Below are 23,556 nucleotides of genomic sequence, written 5' to 3'. Positions count from 1 at the left end.
CAAATCATATTGGAACTTGGTGCAGCTCCCTGGCTTACCAGTTTTCAGTCAAACCATCCATGCTGTGCCACCATGGAATGATGATGATAATCTCCCAGCCTTCATAGCTCTATATTTGTATGTGTGTGTGTGTATAAAGTAGAATTAGAGATAGAAAGTACAGTGTTATATATTTGAAGAAAATAGGAATGGCTTTTCTGATCATTTTTCCACTCTAATAATTAGATGTTTATAAATCATTAGTTATTTAATCATTTATAAACATGTAATTATCAGAAAAGCCATTCCTATTCATTTTTTCAAATATGTGTGCGTTTGTATATAATGTTTTTTATACATATTTTACTTTGTACATATGCATGAATGTGCATATATATATGTATATTTTCACAGGCCTTCTACACATGTACCTCCTTACAACCATACATTCAGATCAGTAAGCGAGATTCTATGTAGTTTATATACATGCCTTTCGGACAATGGCTGGCACCCATTGTGTTGATTATATGTGGTGGCTTATCAATGAATGGTGGAATAAACAGCAAATCAAACATTTAGAGAAATATCTTTGACTATGTACAGAAAGGGTGTGAATTCATGCAAAACTTTAATACAGGCACGCAAAAGATGGTAAGTTTACTGGAATCCTGTTGCCAACACTTCATTTTAGATCCAAAACTTTAGGGCAGCCACCCTCCGAGTCTGCATAATGAGAGGGAGATCAGGTAAGCTTGCAGAAATAGGTGCACAAATTCTGCTGAATTGATAAGAATGACATGGTGGGTTAATTTGGCATTCTGTTAGAAGAAACAGAGATAGATAATCGAGATGATCAGGTAGTATGATAGAATTATTTGACTAACCATTGACAAAATAATTGACATTACCTCCACAGGACTAGTACATAAACAGACAAGCTTTTTATGATGACTTTCTGCAGATTACTTTGATAACAGACTTCATTATCATAGCTGGCAATTTTAATGGCCATATTGAACAACACCATGGTGCCTTTTCTGGACTAAATGAGGAGGGGTTACGACTTCAAGAGTTCTGTGATGCAAATGATCTCACTCTCTATATATGAACTTCAGTAAATCAATCAGTCAGGTGAACAAACAAGCTAGATAGATTTTACTTTCACCAGAAAGCAGGGCTGGCAAATGACTAAATGGAAAGTCTTAAGTAAAGAATGTACCTCCCAGCAGATACTATTGATTACTGAATTCAAAGTAAAGACTTACTGACTCAGAGACAAAAGATGATTTGGAGAAGAAAAACCTGGAACTTGAAGGATCATAGATTTAGAGTTATTAAATGATGCTCTTAGCAGGAGGAAATAGAAACTTATAACAGAACAAAATTGGCAGTATTCAAGGAACAATCTGCCGGGAGCTATAGACTGGTGCTAGGTCCCAACCAAATATAGAGTGATTTGGTGGTAGAGCAATATTGTTGACAATGCCATAACAGCAAAGAGACAAGCTAGGGAAAATTGAAAGAGAAAGGGGGGGGGGCAACAGAAAACATCTCTTCAGTTTGGCTTTCACTTTCCAACACCTTTAATTTTGTTCGAATTAATTTCAAATTTGGTGTACTGATGTAGTTTTGTATGCTAATTATGAAAATGAAATTCATTTTTGCTTTAGCTTAATAAATAAAAACTTAATAGCTTTTAAAATTTAGGGTAATTTTAGCCAATTGTAAACCATTGGTGCTTGTTTTAATAGTAACAAGCCAAACTGTTACTTAAAGATTGAATTTACACTATGAATAATGCATTAATTGTTTTTCTCAAATTTGGTATACTGATGTAATTTTTCACACTGAATCTGATTTTGTTATTCATTTGCTGTAGAAAAATGTTACTAATTGATTAACCCCAGGTCGGACTGAATCCTAAACCCTAACTCAAACCATAAACCCCAACCCTAAGCCTTAGTTCTAACCCTAGTGTAGCTGAAACTTTCATTGTTGAATTTTCACTGAACTACAGTAGTAATATACCATTTTTTTTTATTTTTGCAAAAAAATTTTATTGATAATTTCATTAATGATTTTTCCTTTTTATATTGCCTATTCCAATGTTTCACTTCATTCATTTAAATTTACTAAAACATCAAAATGTATAAGAACTTTCGTCATAATATATTGCTTTCATTTTGTTAGCATGCAGAGAATGCCAGCTTCCAAATCATGTTTTCTGATTGGGTAAAAATCGTCAAACTTTAAGCCTCTGTAACATTTTCCTAAAATGTTTCTGGAACAAGTGAATAACATCAGCTTCAGTGTAAGAAATTACATCAATATACCAAAATTCCAAAAATGTGAAAGCCAAGCAGAAAAGATCAAAAAGAAACTATAAGGTACACTTAGCAAAGAGAGAGGCAAAGAAGTATGTTCTATGACATGAGAATCTGTGGTTTGGGGTGTTTTGCTTTGTTAGAGTACTAAAAAAATTGAGATGGGGAAAAGTGTGTATAGAGTGAAATGAGTAACACTAGCTCTCATTGACATAGATAAGAAAGAATGCATGGTGAAGAGAGAATCTATTTCATGTAAACCCAACAGGGAATCTAGCTATCTAAGTATGGTACTGTAGCAAGTCATAAAAGGCAGCAATATGACGTAATGGTCATTTAGCCAAACAAGGATAATTAAAATTACTGCCCATATATGAATTCTAAACTTTCTTCAAAGAAATCTTTCACAAAATGCAGGTCTTAGAATTCGGACATGAGCAGTTATAAAAACCCTGATTTTTGGGAAATTACTGTGATTGTAGGATGTTACTAAACTCCACGACACTCACTCCTTGAGATATTGGCTATTTTTTATGCCATGTCTATGACTTAAATCCAACAAGACTTATTTGAATTGTTATGAACTCTAGTAGTTAGTATGAAGGATTAGCTAGTGTGAATTTTAAGTCGTAACTCTCTACGACAAAATGACTTTACTGTAAATGCTAAATATACATAAATAAACTAATGTAGTAATTATTTTCTCTTTCTGCAATTATGAAACTGTATTTTTTTTATAGCGGTTAACACAAATTTATTTATCTTCAACATACATACATGTCCGTTAGCGTTTCAGAGTATATATTTCTCGCTAAGGATTTATATATAATGATAACACTTATAAGTAAGTTATAAGTGACGTGTTTATCAATATAGATTCCTACTTCAAAAGTTAAAAATATTTATTATCTATTTCCAAATGGGAAACCATTACAAAAGTAGTGGTAGACAAACGGTAACTAAACTGGCTATAGTACATAGATTAACAAAGGGCATGAATGCAGCTGGGCCATCAGGAATATTTACTGTGTCATACTCAATGACTAGTGCTGTAGTATCGTAAACTGCTACAAAGATAAAAATGTACTGTTGGAATCAGGTTATGAAGGTTAAAGAAATGGTTATTGCAAAATTGATTAGAGAAAGATTAGCTTGAATGAAATGCGGTTGGGCTCTGTCACAGGAAGAGGCACCATTAATACCATATTCTTTGTGAGACAACTGCAAGAGAAGTATATGGCTAGGAGTAAAGCCCTATATCAAGCATTTATCACTCTCGAAAAAGCCTTCAGTGCTCAATACTTAATCTTTTCCCATTTATCATAGTCCTTCAAACCATAACAGGAATTTAATACTGGTTATTCATAGGAACTGTATACTGATAACAGTAATCCTTATAGCAGAATCAGTAGAAGAATTGAAACAGTAGTTTCAGATATGGAAACACAGCCTAAAATTGAAGGACCTTAAAGTAAACTTAGTGAAAATAAAAGTTTTAGTAAATAGCAAGGAAGATAGCACCAGGGGCATAGCCCTGCTTTGTTTGCAGAAGGTAGATTTTACGTGCAGCAGGTGCACTAAGAGCTCTTGGGGAACATTATCTTTTAAATGTATGGATGTTGAAGAGCTGATTGTATCATGCTTATGTGTGAAGTGTGTTGCTGCACAGCCTTAAAATATGAAGGATCTGCTACAACTAGAAAGAACCCCTATCAGTTTGGAACCCCTATCTTGCACAGAACATTGACCTCCTGGAATCTGTCCAGAGACGTGCAACCAAACGCATACTCTCCATCAGACACCTACCATATTCTGAGCGCCTTGTTTCCCTAGGCATGGATTCACTGAAGCTCCGGCGTTTGGCGACGGACTTGGTAAACACCCACAAAGTTATCAACCACCTCACCAACAACAACACTGAACACCTTTTTGATCTCCATGTGTCTAACACACGTGGACATGCCTACAAAGTCAGAAAACAATACAGCTCCCATGACTTTCGGAAACATTTTTTCACGCTCAGAGTTGCTGAAGCATGGAATAAACTGCCTGCGTCAGTTGTTGACTGCCATGACACTGCATCTTTTAAGGCCCTCATGCTTTCCGAAATCCGCCGAAACTACACCTGATTATATATACACTTTAGATGAGTTGTAGTGCACCTGAGCACTGTACACAATTATTATTATTATTATTAAATGAGGTGAGCATGCACCATATCAGTACACTGAAATATAAATGAACTGAGACAAACAGGAGTGTAAAGGGAATCAGGTAGTATGGGCATATGAGGCGAATGAAAGATAACAGCTGCATGTGAGAGGAAGACTTAGGATGAAGTTAAAAATTATCTGAAGGTGTGATATCTGATGAAGGTGATGGTGGAGAACTATGTCAGCTATGGAAACATGATGTTAGTAGATATGACATCTTATGTAAGCTTAGGAAAACACATGATTATTGCCTATTCTGTATCCTCATGTCTCAGTATTTCTACTCACTATACTTAATCTATCTCATCTCCACATCACCTCTTCTGCTCACTTTACCATACCACCTATAATCGAGAGGGAAGTACTTGATGGAGGCATTTTATACATTCCTAACCTTTTAACTCTGTCATCCATATCTTGTTATACACTTGTCATCTTTCTAAATTAGGATCCTCGAGTGGAGAGGGATTGTACTCTGGCAGACATTTCTCACCTTCTCTGGGGATGCACTGGCTTCTCACCATCACTTTATCTCTCTCTTCCCACTCAACCCACCTCCATCATCCTTATCACTCTCTATTCCACTAACCCACTGTCACAACTTCTCTTTCCCTAGCACTGCTTCTGATCCCTAATATTAATTTTCTTTCCCTCCTCTTTGTTACTCTCTCTGCTACCATCCTGTTACAAATCTATTCCATTATGCTCCAACTTTGCTTTTACCTGGTGTCCTGAAAAAAGTACCCAGTACATTCTGGAAGTGGTTAGTAAAATCCTCTTGTAAGTGGAGTGATGTCTATATCATCTCAAAATAGTTGACAATTTCACCATCAACTATTTTAACTAAAGGTAGGCAGTCAACTGGTTTAAATATTTTGTTCACTGCAATGAAGTCAGAATAAAGTAATTAAATGTAGCAATTATGCCACTAGTACTTTAACTCACAAATGATGTATTCTGATTTTAAAAAAAGAAATTGGGTAGAGGGTAATGATTGGGCATAACAATGCACAGGAGACTCAATGCCTAGGTGGATCCGAGAACTCAGTGATGATACACCTGAGGATAGCTTCTTTGTAAAAAAATTTTTTTTTCTCGCTTACCAACTAATGTACAGACGGTATTGGCGAATATGGTTGACACCAACTCTATAGATTAAATCGCTTCATCTGCAGATAGAATAATGGAATTCTCTCGCAGACCCACTAGGGCTGATTCGGTTATTGCTTCATCATCTTGACATCAGCCTGATAATAAAAATGGAGACACCATGTTGAAGGCTATCGCCAAATAGCTCAATTCTGCCATGTTAGACAGCATTCGTGAAGCCGTTCTTTCTCTTCTCGACAATGTAACAGTTTTTCAATCAACAATTCTTCGGTGTGTTGGTACCATGCACGTCATTGTAACAAGCCTTGTACTTTTAAAGTGTCGGAAAACTGAACCTAGTGAACCTGGGCATGTCAGACCTCTCTCACAACTTTTCAGCTTATTGTGCTTTCTTCATTAGGGATCTAGTCTCAAACAGGTCGTTCATGCTCAATACAGGATCAAGTTGCAGTATTTTGCCATTACGGTTCAGCTCTAACAAGCCACAGTTATTCAATATTTCCTTGCGGTGAACCAGTTTCCAACATAACCTACGGTTAGGTATCTTTAACTCTAGACCTTGCCTTGCATCGAGATTTCAAATGGAATTTTGTCATTGCTGACCTGCCTCATACTATCCTCGGGGCAGACTTAGACCACTATTCACTTCTGGTAGATGTCAGAAAACAGAGACTTGTTGATACTACCACATCTTTATCCACGCCTGCATGTGAATCTACCGCTGTTATCCTCAGCCCATCGTTTTTTGTAGCTGCTACCAGTAACCAGTTCCATATTCTTGCCTCATTTCCCCGAGTTAATGGATCTCTCATTGAAGCCTACCCAGACAGGCTGAATTCGAGCACATGCTCCAGCTCAGTCTTATATGTCCTACTAGCCCTTGGGCATCTCCGCTACACTTAGCTCAGATGGGTGAAGCGGATTTTAGATCCATTGGTGATTACAGGAGACTTAATGCTATCACCACGCCCGATCATTGTCCCCTACCTAACTTAAAGGACTTCTCTCATTTACTCCATGGTTACACTATATTTTCCAAAGTGGATCTGGTACGTGCGTATCACCAAATCTCGATGGACCTGGAAGTATCTAAAACTGCCGTAACCACTCCGTTTGGTTCATTCGAATTCCTGTCTATGCCTTTTGGTCTGAGAAATACTGCCAGTACATTCCAGCGTTTCATCAACGAAGTCATATGTGGATTGAATTTTGTTTTTGCTTATGAACATCATCATCATCAACATCTATCTCAGTTGTTTCAACACCTGTGAGCATATCATTGTTTACGTACCAGATGGTGACCCCTCTTTCTCGCATGCAATTATAAAAATTATAGGATGTCACTTACTGACAATTACTATAAGATGTCCTCTTAGGGTTAAAAAACATCGCAGTAGAGACCGTTTGAACAAACAGCCATGTTAAAGTGGTAGATACAACTACTATGTTAATCTCTTAAGGAGATTTTAGAACTAGAATTTTTGCTTGTTGCAAAATCAGCAACTGTGTGTTCCTTTGAAATATATATATATATATATATATATATATATATATATATATATATTGCGAGTTGCTACCATCTCTAGCAGACGAGGTATCCAGTACTGAGGACTGGTAGAAATGGCCTGAAACGAGAACTAGTCTATTGGTCCAGTCGCTGGAATGTGGACGGAGTTCGCTCCCTTGCTCGCAATCCATGCATCGTTAACCAGCTAGAGGTGATGTTCAAAAAATCCGTTCAAACGGACAGCTATGTTAAAGTAGGGACGAATATTACTTATACATACATATACAAATACACACACATATATTTATATATATTTTTTTTTAATGCTTAAGGAATATTAGGAGTGTATCTAGAAGTATTTATTAGCACAACAATCATTCCAGTGTCATTCTGCACTGGTCCCTAGCGCGCGTGCATATACATGTATGCATTCATGCGAAAAGAGACAGAAACACACGCGCATACACACAGACACAGCCATACATAACACGCACGTACATAATCACACAAACTCATAAACATAGACACTCACGCACACGCAAGGAAGCAGACGTACACTCACACACATACACACACATGAATATGCAGAATACATACTTACGTACATACATGCATTCATACATACATACATTGTGACTGATGAACAAGCTGGTGAAAAGAAGTGAGTGTGGGGATGTGCCGTGTTACACGTTCATATCTATGTGTATACGTATGTATGAATACATCCCCACTATTGGCACTATATTGTTAGTAAACAGTATGAACTGGGTCTAAGGCGGATACGCACCATGTGTATTACTCCACAGTACATAGACGGTTCATAACAGGCTAAGCAAAATAAACACGTAAAACCATAACAATGCCTTCAGTGAGTTGTCTATCATCCCATCACGAACGAAAGAATGCACAACATGGTGGTAGCGATAAATAATTAATCGAAAACTGTGCCTTTACAACAAACCTGAATATCGCGTCGTCTTCGGGGACACACACGAGGATCCAAAATGGCGGCCCCTATCGCCGTACAGATGAATCTACATCCGACCATGAACTTGGACGCCGATGATATCGTGGAAGCGTTCAAGAAGTTCAAACAGAAAACTCAACTGGCTTTCAAAAGCTTCCTGAAAGGTACAACTGCCAATGAAAAGGTAAACTACATTCTTTTATGGACGGGAGAGAAGGGCCTAGACCTATTCAATAGCTAGGACATGTCAGAATCGGATTGCAATAACCCCAGATACACTTTTAGAGAAATTTGAAAGGCACCTGGAGCCCAGATCAAACCATAGAATTCATAGATAGGAATTCCAAGGCCTGAAACAAGACCCACAAGAAACGATTGACAACTTCCTGTCCAGACTAAAGAATGTTGCAAATTCAGAGACAACGACGAACGGATTGTTGATCAACTAATATGGGGATGTGCTCATAAAGAAGTCCAGAAATCCCTCATAGGTAAGGACGCTCTCCAGTTAATAGAAGCAGTAGACACTGCAAGAGCATTCGAAGCCAAACAAATGTCCTCACTTACTTCACAAACAAACACAATAGGCAGCAGTGTAGATATTGTATCTAGGCACAGGACGAAACATACCCGCAAAGAACATGCCAATACTGTGGTATGGAGCATGAGTTCAATAACCGGAAGAAATGTCCTGCAAAGCATGTGGAAAACCCACCCACTGGAAAAAAATGTGTAGACTAACAAAATCTCAGAAATACAAGCCCCAATTTTCAAAGAGGAACGGGAAGAGAAGACAAAGAGATATACATGCCCAACAACAGGAACAAAAACCCTCAGAGGAGGAATTCTTGGCAGTCGGCACAATAAATGTGCATGAGATGGGAAATGACAACCAGAAAAAAAATTAGGCGTACACAACAATACAAATACAAAAGAAGTCAGGCAAGAAACGAATAGACATTGACTTAAGGCTAAAAGATTGACACTGGAGCCCAGTGTGATATCTTGCCTGTCAACCTCTACAAAAAGATGTTCCCAGAACACATGACACAAGAGGTTAAAGTCAAAGAAGGAATCCTCACACCAAATGATGGGACCAGGATTCCACAACTGGGCAAAACAACAATCACAGGGACTCACAAAGGAAAAATAATCAAGTGTTCTTTTAATGTCAGAAGGACCAGCAATTCTTGTCAAAAGCTTAATATTGTGTCAATCAATGGTGAAGTGAAGGCAGTTCCGAGCGGGATTGACATATCAAAGACCGACCACCAATCACAAATAAAGAAGAACTGATAAGCATGTACCCAGATTGCTTTGACGATACAGTCGGGTGTTTTGTGAAATGTCGATACCATATAACAGTCGACCCCAATGCCAAACCAATTGTTCACCCACCTCACCGCGTTCCATTAGAATTAAAAGAGAAACTTAAGACAGAGTTGGACAGAATGGAAAAAAAAGAAATAATCACCAAAGTGACACGACCAACAGACTGGGTGAATTCAATTGTAATCAAAGAAAAACCCAATGGTACCCTACGGATATGCCTCGACCCAAGGGACCTGAACAAGGCATTAAAAAGAGAGTACCATCCAATTCCAACCCTTGAAGAAATCACACCATCATTAGCTGGATCCAAATTATTCAGCAAACTGGATGCCAGTATTGGGTACTGGAATGTAAAGATAGACAAAGAGTCATCCATGCTCACTACCTTCAACACACCATTTGGCAGATACCGATTCAACCGACTCCCATTTGAATTGAAGGTGAGCCAAGATGTTTTCCAGCACCAAATAGATGAGACCTACCAAGGCTGCAAGGGAGCAATTGGAATAGCAGACATCCAAGTGCATACATGACTTCAATTTACATGAAGCTATGGAGAAAACCCGACAAACAGGTGTGTGATAAAAGCAAAAGGAGTGCAAATTCTTTGGAATTATATACTCTGCAGAGGGAGTGAAACCAGACCCCGCTAAAGTGGAAACCATCAGAGACATCAAAGAACCCAAAGATAAGAAGGAACTCAGGAGCTTCCTGGGACTCATCCACTACATGGGAGCCTTCATACCCAAGCTGGCCGATCACACTACAAATCTCCGAGAACTAAACAAATATGACGTAGAGTTTGATTGGATTTTAAAGCAATTAAAAAGCTCATCAGTAAGGAGACAACTCTGTACTACTATGACAGACGCAAACCAGTAATACTCCAAGTCGATGCTTCTATGAGAGGAGTTGGTGCAGCATTGATACAGGAAGGTAAACCCATTGCATATGTCTCGAAAGCTCTCTCACCCACAGAGACAAGGTACGCAAATATTGAAAGGGAACTTCCATACATAGCTGTATGGCAGACATTTCAATATTGAAACAGACCATTGCCCGCTAGAACAAATACACAGAAAAAACCTCACAAAAGCACCAGCCAGACTGCAAAGATTACTGTTAAGGCTTCAAACATACGACTACGATATCAGGTACAAGCCAGGAAAAGACCAGATATTGGCGGATGTTCTTTCCAGACTATCCTCACATGATAAACAGGAGATGGAAGGACAAAGTATAAAGGTCCACCACATTGTAAATGTAACAAACACAAAGCTAGCAGAAATCAAAGAGACCAGCAAAGATGAACTCCAGCTCCTTACTCAGATGGTGATTCAGGGGTGGCCAGAAAAGAGACATCAGGTGCAGCCCCTCATTCGTGAATATTGGGCCATCCATGATGATATATCAGTGGAGAATGGAATCCTTATGGCTGGATCCCGAATAATTATACCCAAATGTCTTGCAAACAACTTGCACATGCAAGTGCTACCAGTTAAAAGCTCCGTATATCGGAAGCTAGCAAGTGTATGGGGTCATCAGGAGAGAATGCGCACCGTTTCGGGGCCTACCTCTCGACGGCATCAATGCGCACCGCCCCCCCTCACTGATATGAGGCCCCGCTTGCTAGATCAGCTGGTTATGAAGAACTCAATATACTTCTAGCCATCGCTTATCGTCTCTTTTTAACCAAATCCAGTGGCTAGCCTTCTCCACTGTAGATTGGATATCAGTCATGGTGGTATTGACTTTACGATGAGTTAGACATAGCGATAACAACAGTCGTCTCACGCTGTGTCCTACAAACCCTCTACATCCGACTTCGATAGGAAAATGTTCCGCTTTCCAGCCTGCGTCTTCACATTCCTCGAGGAGGTTTTCATAACGGTTCAATTTTCGAGCCCGAGCGGCATCCATATTATCTTTGTGAGGAACCGTTAGCTCAACTATATTTACAACTTTCTTTCTTTCACACCACATCAAAATATCTGGTTTTTTTGAAACTGGGATGGGAAAGAAAACCTGGCACCCAGGTAAATCTGCAGTTACCTCCCAATAGCCGTTCCACTTTTCATTTTTCTCAGGAAGTTTTTTGGTCTTCTTCTTGAAACGGATCCGCTGACCTGGTCGCACGAAGGTAATGAAATCTCTTGATGGTACTTTTAACGATTTTTCCACAGTGTTGTTGAGATGAATTTGGTTCTTTATAGCATTGAAGATAACCCTAAGGACCAAGTTGTGCCTTCATGTGTACCTCTTCAATGCTAATGAACAGTTGGAAAGAATATGTTTTAGTGTACCGACCTTTCCACATTTGCAGATGTCATTCTCTAAGACGTTCCATCTTACTAGATTCGTAGGTGATGGCAAAACATCATAAGATGAATGAATCAGGAAACTCAGCCGAGATGTCGTCCACTTCCACATCTCATCCCAACTTATCTTCCTCTCAGCAACATGTTCTTCCCATCTCGTCATCTGACCTTGATGAACACATCGGATCAAATGAAGCTCTCTTCTCTCTGCTTCTCTTGTTTTGACGCTGTTGCTAACAACAGATCTGCGTTCACACGGCATCATACTTGCAAACGGTCTGAACTAATCTGCGCCAAAACCAAATCCTTTCCGATGGTTCTGCGTTGCTCCCACCATATCTCTGTGTATAAGAGAAGACAAGATGTTGTCAGTTTCTGCTTCTGTTTTCCACTGCCTGGCTGTTTTCACCTCTGGTGGGTTACGCCTGATTTCCATATCCTTCGATTCTCTCAGCATCATGACCGTCCGTATCTTCCCCAACTTATATATTTCGACTATTGATGCTATTGGTAGCTGCAACGAACCTCTTTTACGATAAAGAGCTGAGCTGTTCAACATACGAGGTAGACCTACCCACTTTCTAATGAACACATTACATTTTTGTTCAATCCTTTCAACTCGTGACAATGCTACTTCGTATATTAAAGAGATTCTTGACAAGATCCACCAAGGGCATCTAGGAATGGAGAAATGCAAGCTCCGAGCCAAGTCATCTGTATATTGGGTAGGCATGTACAAAGACATAGAAAAGACAGTTTCTACATGCCACATCTGTCAAAAGTACAGAAACTCACAACAAAAGGAGGAAATGATATCTAGTGACATCCCAAGAAGACAAACTATTGGAGTAGATCTGTTCACAGAGAGTTAAGAATGGTATTTGATAATGGCCTGCTACTACACCAAATTTCCATTTGTGAGAAAAGTGGCTCGAAGACTTCTAGCAGAGCAAGGAATACCAGAGCAGATCATATGTGACAATGTAACCCAGTTCACATAGCAAGAATTCAAAAAGCTAGCCGATGAATATTGGTTCAATATTACAACCACATCTCCACACTACCCCCAAAGACAGGTGCAGACAGTGAAGAGAACACTAGTCAAATGCCGAGAGACTAAGGAAGACCCACACCTGGCACTTCTGTCCCTACGAGCGACACCAGTGAGAGCTGACATGAAATCCCCAGTAGAATTGCTGAATGGTAAGAAGTACAAAACTACCCTGCCAACTAAGATCCAACCTCCTATTGACCAGGTAGAGACAAGGGCAAAGCCACTCAAGAACAATCAGAGAAATATTACAACAAACATGCACAATACTTACCTGAGATACTTGGAGGACAACATGTGCACACTGAAGACGCTATAACAAAAACATGGATCCCAGCACGTTGTCAGTAGAGCTGAAACTCCAAGATCGTATATTATAGAAACAGAATCTGGTAGGCAGCTGAGACGTAACAGGGCCCATATCCGCCCAACACCAAAGCTATCGAGGATAACATGTACAACACCTGCTGCATCAGCTACAACATCAACAAGAACCACAACACCCACAGCAGATGACGGCACACAGAGAATCCGTACACCTAGGACACCAGTGCGGAGCAATAGATCCATCAGATAGAGATCAAACATTTCACCACCAATTCAATACGGTTAAAGAGAAGGAAAAAAGAAAAGGAAGAGATAAATAACTAATTCTGCTAGATTACAAAGCAGAAAACCACGTGAGTGGTTTAAAGGCACATCACACTTTAATGGCTGTGCATTTGCAAACCAGGAACAGGAGTTTGCCACTAAGTACCTGGTGAACAAGAGAGACAGTGACGTTCTTGTAATCACAAGGTGTAACCGCATGTGTAGGCTATGTAATATTTCTGTGGAAGGCATTACGCATGTGATTAGCAGCTGTCCTAAATGTCGTCACGGTACTACCTTCCCTATGCGACACGATGTTGTTGCTAAAACAATTTACAAAACCATCCACAAAAAAGACTGTCTTGAAATAAACTTAGAAAATCCATTTGTCATGGAATACATTCGTAAACACCAACTCAAGGAATTCTGGTGGACTATTCTCATCAAAATTTCTATCAGCATAACAGGCTGGATATTGTTGTTTGGGACAGAGGGGCAAAGGTATGTGTTGTGATCCTATATAACGGTGCGCGCTCGCGCACCGTCCATTTCTGTTTCGCGCGTGCGGAGTTGGTGCTTTCACCACCGGAAGAAGGACCATTTGCCTACGTGGCAGTTTAGCCGCGAGGCAAGGGGAGCGTAGGACGTTGACCACCAGCGTCCAGTAGGCAGTGACTTGAGACACAGCTATCGAAGGTACAAGACGTGTAGTTCTCTCTCTCTGTCCGGATTTGATAGCAGCAGTCAGGCTTTTCATAGAAGAAGACGCGTATTATCTTCGTTTCCCCCTGACATTTGTTGCCGACCACATCATCTTCTCTCTCCGGACGCCATTTTGACCAGTGTCGTTTGCATTTGAACACTGTAAATTCTACAGCGATAAAGTTCATCTCTGACACATCCATACCAAAGGGATACCAGATACACCACTTATTTGTTACTGTCATAAGAGAATAAAGTAGATATATATTTTTTACGTTTGCGTCCTGTTGTTTCTGACTGGTAGAATCTGGATATTAAAGCAACGGAAAGTGATTGCACCAACTGCACCCAAAAAAGTGCAGAGAAGCTATTCACTGCCGTTTCAGTATGTACTATCGTAGAGGTTAGCTGCCCTGCTGATATAAATATCTCTGAAAATCAAAGAAAAAGAGAATCACTAGGTCTTGTTGTTACATTTTTTCGGGTTTTTTTCTTTGGCACCCACATAAATGAATACAGCTGAAGTTCCTTTTCAGATTTAATTAGTAAAACATCTTTTTTGTTATCACCAGCAAAAAGCAGAAATTATATAACATTAATTAGGTTCTAATTAATGAGGTGGTGTCAGCTGTTACAATTTTCCCCGAGTGCAGGGTACGTTGTGACACTTACTGGGTGTTACGTGTAGTTTTGTTCTAGATGGCTGATAGACAACTCAATGAAGGCATTGTTATTGTTTTACGTGTTTATTTACTTTACTTGTTACACGAACTGTCAACATCTATACATTAGACACAGTTCGTACTGTTTACTAACAAAATTGTCCCAAAAGTATATACGATCATGTTTTAGTTATGGGATCTTGAGTACATATATAATACATTTGTGACATTTTTTTTTCTTGTGTGAAACACTTTTCAGACTAATAGCTTTTTGCTATATATATGTTAACCGATTATTAAAATGATTATATTTATTAAAGAGATAACTGAAATCACAAAAATTTCTTGTTTTTCAGTATACACATTTGTGACATTTCATTTTTGTGAGAAACATTTTTCTGACTAATAGGTTTTTGCTATACATATGGTAGCCGATTATTAATCAGATTATATTTATCAAAGAGATAACTGAAATCACTTTTCAGAAAACAAAATGTGTCAAAATATTGCAAATAAGCATAAAAACGCGAAACGAATGGCAAATGCGAATTTCATGTTATTTAGTGTTCTATTTTGTGATTTATCATTTTTCAACCAAATACTTTTCAGATTAATAACATTTTGTTAAATGTATGTTAGCTGATTGATAATACGATTGTATTTATCAAAGAGATCGCTAAGCTTGAAAATATGAAAAATATTGCAAATGCAAATTTCTTGTATTTCAGTATACACATTTGTGACATTTCATTTTTGTGAGAAACATTTTTCTGACTAATAACACTAATAAACGTGAACAAACTTGCAAATGTTTTAAAAGGTTCAGTTGCATATCGAAACGATTTCATGGTCAGTGCTGTAACACGCCCACCACTCAAGTTTGCAAGTTTGTTCACGTTTTTATGCAATATTTTGACACATTTTGTTTTCTGAGAAGTGATTTCAGTTATCTCTTTGATAAAAATAATCTTATTTATAATCGGCTAACATATATATAGCAAAATGTTATTAGTCAGAAAAATGTTTCTCACAAAAATGAAATGTCACAAATATGTATACTGAAAAACATATATATATATATATGTTAGCTGATTCATAGTACTGTAGCAATATCGTCTCTCATTGCTATCTTCACTGTTTGAGAAGAGTATTAAGAATAACCTCGATCGAGATTACAAACAGCTTTGGCTAGTTCAACATTGTTGTAAACACTAATTCGATTAGCTGACACGTTGGTCTCTACTACGCTCGCACCGCTGGTTATAACTTGGCGCAATTTGCCTCCGTTTATTTTCGCGCCATAGTTCCAAGCAGCCAATCACAGCTTTCCATTTCTGAAGTTCATTGGGAGCCATATAAAGCTTATAAAAGAAGGTTTCTCAGACAAATATTCGTCTTAGGTTTCCAGTCCTTCTCAGGGCGAACCTCTGACCACACAGAGCTCTTCTTAGGCTTTTAGTTCTTTTAAGAGCTAAGTCTCTGACCACACAGAGCATACTCGACCAAGTTCCAGTTCGAGGCAGGCGACCACCATTAATACAAGATGTTACAGATACCTCTCATACTGTTAGTGTGAAATATCACCATGAAGAAAACGGTTACAGGATATCTATAACCAGAGAAAAATAACCAAGCAGAAAATAATGAAGAAGCAGCAAGAACCCTAGAGAAAAAAAAAAAAGATATATATATATAATGTCAATTTTATCGCCGTTTTGTCGTAGACAAAACGTCTGGCAAGAGGCTATATGTAGCAATATCGTCTCTCATTGCTATCTTCACTGTTTGAGAAGAGTATTAAGAATGACCTCGGTCGAGATTACAAACAGCTTTGGCTAGTTCAACATTGTTGTAAACACTAATTCGATTGGCTGACACGTTGGTCTCTACTACGCTCGCACCGCTGGTTATAACTTGGCGCAAAATTCCTCCGTTTATTCCAAGCAGCCAATCACAGCTTTCCATTTCTGAAGTTCACTGGGAGCCTGGTGAAGCTTATAAAGCAAGGTTTCTCAGACAAATATTCGTCTTAGGTTTCCAGTCCTTCTCAGGGCGAACCTCTGACCACACAAGAGCTCTTCTTAGGCTTTTAGTTCTTTTAAGAGCTAAGTCTCTGACCACACAGAGCATACTCGACCAAGTTCCAGTTCGAAAAGCAGGCGACCACCATTAATACTGTTAGTGTGAAATATCACCATGAAGAAAACGGTTACAGGATATCTATAACTAGAGAAAAATAGCCAAACAGAATATATAATGAAGAAGCAGCGATTTGTACACAAGACGACTACAGATTCAGCTATAGCGGTTAGGTGAAATTCTCGCCACGGAAAAAACGGCTACAGTAACATGTCTGGAAGTATATTCATATCAAGAGAAAGATAAAAACAACGAGTGATTCAATTAATCTCAACTGCGACATGCAATACCTTGATATAGAACTCTTACGCTGTACCTCATAAACGGTAAATCAATTATCTGTTCTTGGGTTCTAGTTTCTTCTAAGAACTACCTTAAGCCATCTGTTATTACCTGTTGCCAGGCCGATACCAACAACATGAACTGTGAATCAAATCCCATCGTCATTTACGCCTAACGAACACACAGACACAAAAACATGCTAACGCTTACGAACTCTTAGAATCCACATGATTGTAAAATATGTAAAATAAATAATGTATATATCTTAAAAAGAAATCTTGTTGTCATTCCAAACTTATGTGTATTGCCGCTGCATGTATTATATAGTCAGTAAATAAATTATTAAGAATGGGATCGCGTGCGACTGTCTCTTATACGGTACGACCAAGCGTGATCCTATTTCTTATAGTACGATTATATTTACCAAAGAGATCTCTGAAATCAGAAAACTTCACGATACAAATTGTCAAAATATTGCTAAGCTTCAAAATAGGAACAGAATTGGAAATGCAAATTTCATGCTTGCAGAGTGCTATTTACACATTTGTGATTTATCATTTTTCTGATAAAAACACTTTTCAGACAAATAATGTTTTGTTAATTATAAGTTAGCTGATTGATAATACGATTATATTTATCAAGATATCCCTAAGCTTGAAAATATGAAAAATATTGCAAATGCAAATTTCTTGTTTTTCACTATACATATTTGAACCATTTTATTTTTGACAGAAAAACTTTTCTGACTAATAACCTTTTGCTACATATATGTTAGTCGATTATTAATCACATAGTTATTAAAGAGATAACTGAAATCAGAAACCTATTCAGAAAACAAAATGCGTCAAAATATTGCAAATAAACATAAAAACGTGAACAAAATAGCAAATGCGAATTATTTAGTCTTCTATTAATAAATTTGTGATTTATCATTTTTCAACCAAACACTTTTCAGATTAATAACGTTTTGTTAAATATATGTTAGCTGTTTGATAATTTATCAAAAGAGATCGCTAAGCTGGTAAATATAAAAAGGATTGCAAATGCAAATTTCTTGTTTTGAGTATACACATTTGTAACATTTCATTTTTGTGAGAAACACTTTTCTAATAACATTTCGCTATATATATGTTAGCCGATTATTAATCAGATTATATTTATCAAAGAGATAACTGAAATCACTTTTCAGAAAACCAAATGTGTCAAAATATTGCATATAAGCATAAAAATTTGAACAAACTTGCAAATGTTTTAAAAGGTTCAGTTGCGTATCGAAACGATTTCATGGACAGTGCTGTAACACACCCTCCACGCCCAGTCTGAGAATCGAAACCGCGATCCTGCGACCGCAAGTCCGCTGCCCTAACCACTAGGCCATTGCGCCTCTACAACGATGTGCTATGCTTACTGCACCTAGGTTTCCCATCTAAGTACTGACTAGGCTCGACGTTGCTTAACTTCGGTGCTTTCAACGTGATATGGCCATAAGCTATATATATATATATTTATTAAAGAGATAACTGAAATCACTTTTCAGAAAACAAAATGTGTCAAAATATTGCAAATAAGCATAAAAACGTGAACAAAATGGCAAATGCGAATTTCTTGTTATTTAGTGTTATTAATATATGTTTCTAATAACATTTCGCCATAATCAGATTATATTTATCAAAGAGATAACTGAAATCACTTTTCAGAAAACAAAATGTGTCAAAATATTGCAAATAAGCATAAAAACGTGAACAAAATGGCAAATGCGAATTTCTTGTTATTTAGTGTTATTAATATATGTTTCTAATAACATTTCGCCATAATCAGATTATATTTATCAAAGAGATAACTGAAATCACTTTTCAGAAAACAAAATGTGTCAAAATATTGCATAAAAACGTGAACAAACTTGCAAATGTTTTAAAAGATTCACTTGCGTATCAAAACGATTTCATGATCAGTGCTGTAACAGGCCCACCACTCATCAGTGCAAACATAACCGGCTACAAAAATATAAATACTAATAAATACCATGCGAATCCAACACATATATATGTTAGCTGATTCATAGTACGATTATATTTACCAAAGATCTGTGAAAACCTGACGATACAAATTGTCAAAATATTGCTAAGCTTCAAAATAGGAGCAAAATTGGAAATGCAACTTTCATGCTTTCACATGTGTGATTTATCATTTTTCTGATAAAAACACTTTTCAGACAAATAACGTTTTGCAATATATATGTTAGCTGATTGATAATACGATTATATTTATAAAAGCTTGAAAATATGAAAATTATTCAAAACGCAAATTTCTGTTTTTCACTGTACATATTGTGACATTTTATTTTTGACAAAAAAACTTTTTGCTACATATATGTTAGTCGATTATTAATCACATGATATTTATTAGAGATAACTGAAATCACTTTTCAAAAAACAAAATGTGTCAAAATATTGCAAATAAACAAAAATGTGAAAAAAATTGCAAATGCGAATTTCATGTCATTTAGTGTACTATCAAAAAATTTGTGATTTATCATTTTTCAGACAAACACTTTTAGGGCAAAAAACGTTTTGTTAGCTGATTGATATTTATCAAAGAGATCGCTAAGCTTGAATATATGAAAACTATTGCAAATGCAAATTTCTTGTTTTCAGTATATATTTAGCAAAGAAATCTCTGAAATCAGAAAACTTCTCACGACACAGAAATGTGCCAAGTATTGATAAGCTTGAAAATAGGAACAAAATTGCAAATGCAAATTTCAGGCTTAACACATTTGTGATTTATCATTTTTCTGACAAATAAAGTTTTAGCTGTTTGATAATAAGATTATATTTATCAAAGAGATCGCTAAGCTTGTAAATATAAAAAATATTGCAAATGCAAATTTTTTGTTTTCAGTATACACATTTGTGACAATTCCTTTTGTGTGAGAAACACTTTTATAATACCATTTTGCTATATTTAGGTTAGCCGATTATTAATCAGATTATATTTATCAAAGAGATAACTGAAATCACTTTTCAGAAAACAAAATGTGTCAAAATATTGCATATAAGCATAAAAATGTGAAGAAACTTTTCAAATGTTTAAAAGGTTCAGTTGCGTATCGAAACGATTTCATGGTACTGCGTAACACGCCCACCACTCATCAATGCACTCATCATATTTTTTTAAATGTATTATTAACGCACTTGTGATTTATCATTTTTCCGATAAAAACACTTTTCAGACAAATAACGTTAGGTGAAATTCTCGCCACGGAAAAAACGGAAAAAACGCCACGGAAAACAAAATGTGTCAAAATATTGCATAAAAACGTGAACAAACTTGCAAATGTTTTAAAAGATTCACTTGCGTATCAAAACGATTTCATGATCAGTGCTGTAACAGGCCCACCACTCATCAGTGCAACATAACCGGCTACAAAAATATAAATACTAATAAATACCATGCGAATCCAACACATATATATGTTAGCTGATTATATTTACCAAAGATCTGTGAAAACCTGACGATACAAATTGTCAAAATATTGCTAAGCTTCAAAATAGGAGCAAAATTGGAAATGCAACTTTCATGCTTCACATGTGTGATTATCATTTTTCTGATAAAAACACTTTTCAGACAAATAACGTTTTGCAATATATATGTTAGCTGATTGATAATACGATTATATTTATAAAAGCTTGAAAATATGAAAATTATTCAAAACGCAAATTTCTTGTTTTTCACTGTACATATTTGTGACATTTTATTTTTGACAAAAAAACTTTTTGCTACATATATGTTAGTCGATTATTAATCACATGATATTTATTAGAGATAACTGAAATCACTTTTCAAAAAACAAAATGTGTCAAAATATTGCAAATAAACAAAAATGTGAAAAAAATTGCAAATGCGAATTTCATGTCATTTAGTGTACTATCAATAAATTTGTGATTTATCATTTTTCAGACAAACACTTTTAGGGCAAATAAACGTTTTGTTAGCTGATTGATATTTATCAAAGAGATCGCTAAGCTTGAATATATGAAAACTATTGCAAATGCAAATTTCTTGTTTTTCAGTATATATTTAGCAAAGAAATCTCTGAAATCAGAAAACTTCTCACGACACAGAAATGTGCCAAAGTATTGATAAGCTTGAAAATAGGAACAAAATTGCAAATGCAAATTTCAGGCTTAACACATTGTGATTTATCATTTTTCTGACAAATAAAGTTTTAGCTGTTTGATAATAAGATTATATTTATCAAAAGAGATCGCTAAGCTTGTAAATATAAAAAATATTGCAAATGCAAATTTTTTGTTTTCAGTATACACATTTGTGACAATTCCTTTTTGTGAGAAACACTTTTATAATACCATTTTGCTATATTTAGGTTAGCCGATTATTAATCAGATTATATTTATCAAAGAGATAACTGAAATCACTTTTCAGAAAACAAAATGTGTCAAAATATTGCATATAAGCATAAAAATGTGAAGAAACTTTTCAAATGTTTAAAAGGTTCAGTTGCGTATCGAAACGATTTCATGGTACTGCTGTAACACGCCCACCACTCATCAATGCACTCATCATATTTTTTTAAATGTATTATTAACGCACTTGTGATTTATCATTTTTCCGATAAAAACACTTTTCAGACAAATAACGTTAGGTGAAATTCTCGCCACGGAAAAAACGGAAAAAACGCCACGGAAAACAAAATGTGTCAAAATATTGCATAAAAACGTGAACAAACTTGCAAATGTTTTAAAAGATTCACTTGCGTATCAAAACGATTTCATGATCAGTGCTGTAACAGGCCCACCACTCATCAGTGCAAACATAACCGGCTACAAAAATATAAATACTAATAAATACCATGCGAATCCAACACATATATATGTTAGCTGATTATATTTACCAAAGATCTGTGAAAACCTGACGATACAAATTGTCAAAATATTGCTAAGCTTCAAAATAGGAGCAAAATTGGAAATGCAACTTTCATGCTTTCACATGTGTGATTTATCATTTTTCTGATAAAAACACTTTTCAGACAAATAATGTTTTGCAATATATATGTTAGCTGATTGATAATACGATTATATTTATAAAAGCTTGAAAATATGAAAATTATTCAAAACGCAAATTTCTTGTTTTTCACTGTACATATTTGTGACATTTTATTTTTGACAAAAAAACTTTTTGCTACATATATGTTAGTCGATTATTAATCACATGATATTTATTAGAGATAACTGAAATCACTTTTCAAAAAACAAAATGTGTCAAAATATTGCAAATAAACAAAAATGTGAAAAAAATTGCAAATGCGAATTTCATGTCATTTAGTGTACTATCAATAAATTTGTGATTTATCATTTTTCAGACAAACACTTTTAGGGCAAATAAACGTTTTGTTAGCTGATTGATATTTATCAAAGAGATCGCTAAGCTTGAATATATGAAAACTATTGCAAATGCAAATTTCTTGTTTTTCAGTATATATTTAGCAAAGAAATCTCTGAAATCAGAAAACTTCTCACGACACAGAAATGTGCCAAAGTATTGATAAGCTTGAAAATAGGAACAAAATTGCAAATGCAAATTTCAGGCTTAACACATTTGTGATTTATCATTTTTCTGACAAATAAAGTTTTAGCTGTTTGATAATAAGATTATATTTATCAAAAGAGATCGCTAAGCTTGTAAATATAAAAAATATTGCAAATGCAAATTTTTTGTTTTCAGTATACACATTTGTGACAATTCCTTTTTGTGAGAAACACTTTTATAATACCATTTTGCTATATTTAGGTTAGCCGATTATTAATCAGATTATATTTATCAAAGAGATAACTGAAATCACTTTTCAGAAAACAAAATGTGTCAAAATATTGCATATAAGCATAAAAATGTGAAGAAACTTTTCAAATGTTTAAAAGGTTCAGTTGCGTATCGAAACGATTTCATGGTACTGCTGTAACACGCCCACCACTCATCAATGCACTCATCATATTTTTTTAAATGTATTATTAACGCACTTGTGATTTATCATTTTTCCGATAAAAACACTTTTCAGACAAATAACGTTTATATGTTAGCTGATTGTTGATACGATTGTTAGCTGATTGTTGATAAGCTTAAAAATGTGAAAAATATTGCAAATGCAAATTTCTTGTCTTTCAGTATACACATTTGTGACATTTCATTTTTGTGAGAAACATTTTTCTGACTAATAACATTTTGCTATGTATACGTTAGCCGATTATTAAACAGAAAACAAAATGTTTCAAAATATTGCAAATGTGTGATCATTTGGATAAATATAATCTTATCAGTCAGTTAATTATTTTTGCCCAAGCATCACTGAAATCATAAATGT

At 36.1% G+C, this 23,556-nt stretch overlaps 2 long non-coding RNA genes across 2 annotated transcripts; one reads left to right on the top strand and one right to left on the bottom strand.

Moving 5' to 3' along the window:
- Window positions 1-1,794: 1,794 nt before the first annotated feature.
- On the bottom strand, window positions 1,795-2,112 carry LOC118765688. The gene is made up of 2 exons (XR_005001557.1): window positions 1,967-2,112; window positions 1,795-1,931 (listed from the first exon to the last, which is right to left on the bottom strand). It is a non-coding gene; the product is annotated as an uncharacterized LOC118765688 (long non-coding RNA).
- Window positions 2,113-2,459: 347 nt separating this feature from the next.
- LOC118765689 lies at window positions 2,460-21,113 on the top strand. The gene is made up of 4 exons (XR_005001558.1): window positions 2,460-2,961; window positions 16,264-16,268; window positions 16,300-16,301; window positions 21,101-21,113. It is a non-coding gene; the product is annotated as an uncharacterized LOC118765689 (long non-coding RNA).
- Window positions 21,114-23,556: the final 2,443 nt, after the last annotated feature.

Source organism: Octopus sinensis, linkage group LG12 (genome assembly GCF_006345805.1).
Source record: "Octopus sinensis linkage group LG12, ASM634580v1, whole genome shotgun sequence".
In the NCBI taxonomy this organism is placed as follows: Eukaryota; Metazoa; Mollusca; class Cephalopoda; order Octopoda; family Octopodidae; genus Octopus; species Octopus sinensis.
Note: the sequence above shows the minus strand (reverse complement) of the source record. Positions and strands in the feature narration are given on the sequence as shown.